This window comes from Apodemus sylvaticus, chromosome 11 (genome assembly GCF_947179515.1).
Source record: "Apodemus sylvaticus chromosome 11, mApoSyl1.1, whole genome shotgun sequence".
Lineage (NCBI taxonomy): Eukaryota > Metazoa > Chordata > Mammalia > Rodentia > Muridae > Apodemus > Apodemus sylvaticus.
Window position 1 is genome coordinate 106,290,911 of NC_067482.1, and position 8,350 is coordinate 106,299,260.

Genomic DNA, 8,350 nt, shown 5'->3' on the forward strand with positions numbered 1-8,350 from the left:
TGAAATTGCAGTTAAGTGTAGTTATGTATTGTCATGTGGGTCCTGGAGACCAAACCCGGGTCCTCTGTAAGAACAATAAGTGTTTTTCTCCACTGAGCCATGTCTCTAGCCCTGCATATATTGTTCTTAATACATATTCTCGACTTGTATGTATTATATAAGAGCTATACCAAGTTAAACAGACTCCTGCCAATCCTGTTTATAATTGACACATTATACAAACAAATATATCCAGGATCTTCACATATGGAGAGGATTAAATTATATGAAAAGTTTGGATTTCATGATCTGAGCAAGAGCTTTACAATCAACAAGGAATAAATAGACTCTGTGTTAGTACATATTGAAATTAGTATTTAACTGAATCATTCCCTTGACACAAACTTATAAAGGAATCTGTGGGTCAGGAGTGGTGGCACACCCCTGTAATCCTAGCACTTCAGAGACTAATGGCTTGAATGTGAAGCATCTCCTGTAGGTTCATATATTTAAACACCTGGTAGGCACCTGGTTGGTCCATTTATGAAATCTTTAGAAAGTGGAGCCAAGCTAGAGGCAAGGAGAAAGTTGAGGTTTATAGCTCAAACCTGTTTCTGCCTCTGCCAGCCTCCTGTTCCACTGAGGTGTGAATGAACAGCTGAAACATACTCTTGACTACAGTTGTTTCTTACCATGCTGTCCCCGCCATGATGCACAGTATTCCTTCAAACCATGAGTCAAGATAAACCTTCCCTCACTTAAATTGTTCCTTGTCACATATTTGGTTACAGAAATGAGAAATGTACCCAATACAATAGAATAGGTTAAGTTAGTAGAATCTTGAATTTGAGGCCAGCCTGAACTACATAGAAAGAAACTGTCAAAAAGGAAAAGAAAAGGAAGGGGACACACAGGAGGTTAAGAAGGAAGATGTGAAGAGTGTAAAAGGCACCTTATTTGTGGTGTAGGACCAAGTTAGGATAATACACAAGAGATGGGAAATCTGCCTGTGATGTAGGACCATGGTAGGGTAATACACAGAGAAGAGAAATCTGCCTGTATTGTGAAATTTAAGTGAGGGAGAGCTAAGAGTGAAATTGTCTTACCTCTTCCACCTTAGTGCTGCTAAGGCTAGAGACAGGGAAGGTTTGGTTGATTGTGCCCCTTTTTCTAATACCCTGTTACCTGAGAATTAGAAAAAGCAAGTGCCAGTGTGGCTCTCTGAGGTTGACAAATGTTAAAAGAGCACCCACATTTATAAAAGAAACATTACTAAATCTTAAAACACACACTGAACCCCACACATTAACAGTGAGAGACTTCAACACCCCACTCTCACCAAGGAACATGTCACTGAAACAGAAACTAAACAGAAAAATATTGGAACTTCCAGATGTTATAAGATAAATGGACCTAACCTATCTACAAAACATTTTACCCAAACATAAAAGAATATGCTTTCTTCTCAGCACGTTATAGAACCTTCTCCAAAATTGACCATATACTCTGTCACAAAGCATGCCTCAACAGATACAAGAAGATTGTATCTGTTGATACAGTCCTTTCTCAGAGGAGAAGGGGAGATGGGAAGGAGCCCTGTGAGAAGGAATCCAGGATTGTGATTGGGATGTAAAGTGAATAAATAAATTAATTAATAGAAAAACAAGAGTTGCCTTGGTCATGATGTCTCTTCACAGCAATAAAATCCTGACTAAGACACTGTCTAAGTACATCCTTTTTTCCCCTGTAATTTAAACCTTGACTATTACAATGCCTGGGGGCAAAACCTTCACAATACAAATAGATCAAAAATTAAACAGAATGGAAATTCACATATGCCATACCCTCATGTCAGATAAGAAGCATTAATAAGTTCAGTACTTAAAAGAGGTAGAATAAAGACTGATGAAAAAATCCAAAAGCCAGGCATGGTGGCAAATGCCCATAATCCCAACACTGAGGAATAAAGCAGGAGAGTCAGGAGTTTGAGGTCAGCCTCCATTTTGTAGCCAGAGCCTACGGGTGTGGATCTGAGACAAAGGTAAATAATAATAAACCTAACCCCCCACCTTTTAAAAGCCAATTTGTTGAAGTATTATAGGACAGAGACTTACGCAGACTACAGTACTTGTTGTCTACTTCATTTGCAGATATTTTATTTTTATAAATTAATGAAACATAAACATTAAGTGGAACCGTTCTGGCTGGGTACAGTGTGGTACATGCCCTTAATCCCTGAACTAGGGAGAATCAAGCAGTGAGATCACTACAAAGTTGAGGCCAGCTTGTGTTAAATGAAACCTATCTGTCTAAATCCGACTAAACCAAGGACCTTTACGTAATGCTGCTTAGCTATAAAGCATAATTTCTGTTCTCTTGCTGCCACCTACCAACCATCCAAAGCAAGGCAGGCTCTGAGCATTGGATAATTCTTTCAGGAATGTTAGCAGCAAGAGAACCTTTTGTTTTTCTTTCTTTCTTTTTAGAAAGCTATAATTTTTTAAGACAAAAAAATGACAGTATGGTATGAAGTTTAAACTTAAACAAATTTTTACATACATCTTAACACATGCTGAAAAAGATTTTACAATGTAGTTCTATTTGTAGGTCTAGACAATACTAAAAATTGATGGATCTTATGATGCAAGACAGTATTTTGAACATCAGTTAATCTGAAGATTTTGTATTCTCAAGTGAACCACTACCCCAATATGAAAGTTAATCTCGTGAGACCAGGGCTTGTGAAGTCATTCAGTCCTTGAATTGACTCAATGGAATTTGTGCTGTTAGTAACTGAACCTGCCACAAGTAGTTTCAGGTTCAAAACTGGAAAAAAAAAACCAGAAGAAATAAATCAAAACAAAAACAAAAAGAAGGGGGCTCCGATCGTTTTCACCCTGAGGGCAGAGGCTCTCCTCTTCCATCTCCCACAGACTTCCCTGCAATACTTGAGCCAATAGCTTAGATGGACAAACTGATATTGTAATTCTGTAATTAGAAAAAGGGTTTTTTTTTTTTTCTCCAACTTCAAGAATTAAAACCCCTAAGGCAGAGCAGTCTGCCTCTATATACTCGCCAATACCCTCTCCCTCTCTCTCCAGTCAGTTTCCATCATCAAATGTAGCTTTGGTAACTCAGAACTGGCTTTGTCCTTTGTGGGTCACTTTGAGCTCAGGTTGGGAGAACCTTGGCTGTAGGTTTTAGGATTAACAGACTTTAAAAAAAAATAGTCTTTCATAGTCTTTATTTATGGTGACAATGAAATTTTTTTTGAAAAGGCAAAATAGTCTGGACATAGAACCAACTGATTCTATGCTGTCCTACTGTTCACCATTTCTCCATTCAGGCCCCAAATCTTAATCAAAATGATTCTACCATCTCCCTTCCTCCCTGTCCCAGCCCTCCCATCCAATTAATATACCAGTAATAGCCAAAAACTACACACAGTCTATAAAAATGCAGTTAGCACTATTAGGAAAAATGCTGTGGGTTGTAGAGATGCTCTTTGAAGATCGACAGTTTCTTTACTTTCCCACACCCCAGTTCTGCTGGGGAAATTCCATGAATTTTGTCCTTCATGGAAAGCCCACTGCTTCCTTAGCAAACGCAGAACAGGTTGCCTTGAAACACCCTTTCAAGAAAGGGATGAGTGTTCAAACTATACAGCTTGAACAATTTAAAGCACTTGTGCTGTTGCAAGATACACAAACTATGCTGGCTCTTCAAAGGACATCTTCTCAAGCCACTTCTATGGTGTCAAGACAAGTACAACTCCTTCCCTCCCCCTTGAAACCCACCGTCAGAGGTGACAGGGGCTGGTACTCAACCTGGCTAATCTTGCTGTCTTTTTTGTCATCAACCTCTGAGGGGTAGGAATGCCATGTCAGCCTTTCCTCATAGAAGGATATGACAACCTGTGGGCACTTGACATTGGCTTCCTTGTCAGGGACCAGGTCAGCCTCATCAGGGGTTTTCCATTTCTTCAGGAACATGAGCTCTCCACTGGAGTCAGTAGCTCCAATAGTCCCTTCTGGTTCCAAATCCCAGGCAAACGCTCGTGGCTTTCCTGACTCTTCCTTCTTCTTTGGTTTACTTTCCTTTCCTTTATCTTCAGAATCAGAATCAGCTTTGCACTTGCCTTCCTCTGATTTATCTGTCTCATGAGCTATTTTCTGGGATTGTAGAAACTCAGCAACAAGGTCAAGGCAATCCAGATTCTCTTCTGGCTCCCAAGTTTTCTCATCTGAGAAAGCCTTCCACTTTAGAAGCTATTCCACCTTGCCCTTGACAACTCGCCGATCAAGAACCTTTTCCTCTTCTTCTAGTACCTCCTCTACTTTCTTCTTGTTTTTTTTTTTCCCATAGTACTCGCCAGCTTTCTGGTGTGAAGAGTGACACTGCTCGTAGCAGTGCCTGAGAGTTGAGGACTCTGCCGCACTGCACTCCTTGTGCTTTGTGTTGGGCAGCAGCATACCACAGGCCCTGCCAACGGCCCTCCCCTCAGTCAAACAAAAGACCACAACAACCCTGTCAATGGCAAGCATCTTTAAATGCTGTTAGGGTTCTTTACTCAACAGGTGGCTTAAATATGAGTCAACCATGCATTATTATTACATATGGGTGTTATAGGAAAAACAGGTTACAGAAATTCATTTAACAAATGCTGGTTAACTCCTACAATATATCCTTTAAGATGGTTTTAATTACATCTGTCTGTCCATCTATCTGACTGTCTGCTATGAAGCATCCACATTCAGTATTTCTGTACAACATGTGAACATTGATGAACTCCTACCATGTGGGTTCCAGCGACTAAAATCAGGTCATCACATTTGGTGACAAGTGCCTTTATCTACTGAGCCATATTGCTTTTATACTGCATCCACTAAAATGTGTCTTATTGAAACACAATGTGTTTCAGGGGCATTTGTTATATAAGTAAGATGGGTTTGTTCCAGCACAGGAAAGGTTTTGCTACATTTCATCTGTAATTATTTACCTTTCAGTTATAAAAACCTCATCTTAAAACTGTTGGCAGTGCAATGACTATGGCATTGCAACAATAATGAATATTTTTGTCAGGTCCCAAAGAAACCTGGGACAAGTCTCACCTGTGGCTCCTGCCAGCACTTCTCACACTAGCCCCTGTTAAGTTTCAAGAATTGCTGAAGGAAGACTCCAGACTCAAATAGTATGCAAAAGTAACGAAGTTTCTTCTGCAGAAACAACCAGCATGCAGGGAATCAGCCATTCATGGAAATGTCAACCAGCAGAGATGCTCTCGGGCTCCTTTATATGGGGTTAGGGGGACTTTTCTAGCAGCAGTGAGATTAGTACAATTTTAATAGGTTGCTATGTTAGTTCTACCGTTTTCTTGGTGAAGCCTTGAAGAATTACAGGAACTGACTCAGCTCTGGGCTTGTTACCTCCTTGGGCCAGATGTCCCAGGAACTGACTCAGCTCCAAGCTTATCCTCAGAGCTATCAGTGATTAATGACCTATTACCAGTGGCTTTTTTCCGAGGAGTCTAATTGACTTTTCTGGGGAGCTGAAAAAAATTTTATTCCCACTTTCAAAACCTCTCACGTCTACCTTAAATCTCTCCAGCCCAGAAGCTGGGCTTTCATTCTCTTCCACTAGGCTTCTTCTTTTTCCCGTGTAATCCAGCTATTTCAGCCCATGCACGTGCTCGCTCTCTCTCTCTCTCTCTCTCTCTCTCTCTCTCCAAAAACTGATATAGTTATTTTATTTACATCCCAAGCACTTTCCCCTCCTGGTCCTCCCGCCCCACAGTCCTTCTCCATTGCCCATCCTCTTCTCCTCTAAGAGAGTGCCCCTCCCTTAGGTTTCCCTATAGGACCTCCCTCTTATCTGTCTCTCTTGCTTTCTCTCTCACTCACTCCTCTCATGACAGTGTTGAGTCTGAACTCTGGCCAGCCTTAACTTACTGGAGACCCCCTGAGTGAACAACAAGGAGCCAGGAATTGATGCAAAAAGCAAGAGGAATTTATTATTCCAACTCGTTTGGGTTTTCCCATACCTGAAGGAGAGGTAGTGACCCCACACAGCCTGTTTGATCAGTTTTTATACAGTTTTCACAGCAGCAGCCATTATGCACAATGTGACTGGCAGAAAACTGTGACTTTTAAACTGATTGGTCTTTAGGGAATGAGGTGGCAAGGACTTCCCTTGTCTGTAGATGGCCAACAGTCAGTCTGTCCTGTGGAATGTGTCTATGTGCTCTGGGCCTCCCCCTCTCGCAGGTGACCAATGGTTAGCCCTCCCCACCCCATTATGGTCTGAGGAATGTTAATTAGCCTCTCCCTTCCAGAGGTGAAGGGTGCATACGTGTTCCATGACCTTTCTCTTCCTGGAGAGAAATTCTCCAAAGTTCCTGAGCTGACCTCTTCAAAACCTTACCCCCAACCTTGGAGAAATCTTGTCCTCATTTTTATTCAAACTTAAAGCAAATTCCTCCTATTTACTTTACTTTACAGAAACCAGATTGACTAAGTAAGACAAATACTATAAGAATTTTATAATCAAAGCCGGGCCTGGTGGTGCATGCCTGGAATCCCAGCACTTGGGAGGCAGAGGCAGGCGAATTTCTGAGTTCGAGGCCAGCCTGGTCTACAGAGTGAGTTCCAGGATAGCCAGGGCTACACAGAGAAACCCTGTTTCAAAAAAACAATGAATAAATAAATAAACAAATAAACAAATAAATAAATAAATAATCTTAGTCAAATAAATAGTCTCAGAACCTTTAAGAGACTGTTCACATCGCTTCTTGGCCTTTTGGCTAAGATCAAGTGAAGAGACTGTTCACGATCACCAGGAACAGAATCCTACATCCTACACAGAACCTGACCTTTTGAGGCACATCTCACCTTCTGATGATCTTTCAGTCACTTGTTAGCAAATACTATAGTAAGATGAAAGTATGCCATAAGTGGATATTGAGAATATGATGTTCCATGTAAAGATTGGATGTATGTTAGGGAGAGTCTGAGGAAACCGTCCCTAATGACTAAATAAAAGCAAATCCTAAGAGAAAATAGGAGGTTTGAATACAGGCAAAGGGAATAACAAGAAGATAATCCAAATTCCCCAGTGTCAATGCCCAAAATATTCCTTTCCCCAAAGGTTGGCATTTCAACAAAGCCCAACACTCCCTCAGGGACTTGAAAATAGTTCCTACTTGTTAAAGGGAATTGTTCTACTTATCTCTGGCAAAAGGAACATGTAACTCTCCCATTAACATGTGACTGTGATGCCTATTATTAGCACATTAAGATCAATACTAGCTTCTAGGTTCCCTCATTCCCTACAAAAAAGCCCCCACCCTAACTCACAGTCTCTTTTCTTCCCAAGTACTCATTCCCTTGTGATCCTGGAGATCCCTCTCCCATCCCCCAACCCATCCCAGCACTTCTCTATGCTTTCTCATGAGACAACCTAGGCAATTTGGAATAAACTTCCCCCTTTTCACCCACAGACCAGCTATTTTGGTTTCACTACTGTGCCCATTTCACTTACCTGGTACTCAAAACCTGGGAGGGTCATATATGAGCCCCCTTCCATGAAGTTCAGCCTTTCCTAATTCAACTAAATTGTCATCCTTTCTGGCAGAGAATCACTTGTTCACACTGGCTTCTACCATCCACTATATTTGACTCTGAATTCTAGAGTTTTACTTTCTAGAGCCACTTCTTCCCTCTGCCTGTTCTACCTATCAATCTCTTCTCTCCTTCTCAGTAAATGGTTCCTCTATGGCTCCTGGAGCCTACTGTGCCCTCCTGGGCACCTGTCACCTGGGCATCTCTCCATTTCTTTTGATCCTAAAGATAACTATGCCCTCCAGGGTGTCCACTACATGGGCATCTCTCTACTAAGATGCTAACCACCTTTCCTCAATTGAAGCCCTCCTTTCCCCCACAAAGCCTTTCCCATTCCACCTCTCCAAATGTTTTTCCTCACCTTCTCTAACCTATACTCATCTCTACCATACTAGGTTTCACTCCAGAGTTTTGTCTACAATTACTATGAATTCCACATCTGTGTATCAGGATGCTCCTATAATCCTACTGGGCCCCCATCACACAGAAAGGGATCGTCTCCTCTGTGATTTAGGCCATTTCTATCTAACAAGTCTGAGTCTGCTCACGGGACACCCAGATTGGAATTCACATTGCAGCACTTGTCCTTCTCTGCTCTTCCTCTAAATCCTGGATGGAACTAAGAATGTTTCACTTCCCCCTGATCTGCCTCTCTCACTCATTAGCCTTAGGATTTTCCCACTCAAAATCTAACACCTCAACTCTGCTTGCTTGTCTACTCAAGTCTCTACCCACCCTGGGACTTAGTGATGTCC

The 8,350-nt window shown here is 41.5% G+C and overlaps 1 pseudogene; it reads right to left on the bottom strand.

Annotated features, from left to right (window-relative positions):
- Positions 1–3,716: 3,716 nt before the first annotated feature.
- Positions 3,717–4,523, bottom strand: LOC127696819 (chromobox protein homolog 1-like; annotated as a pseudogene).
- Between the last annotated feature and the right edge of the window lie 3,827 nt (positions 4,524–8,350).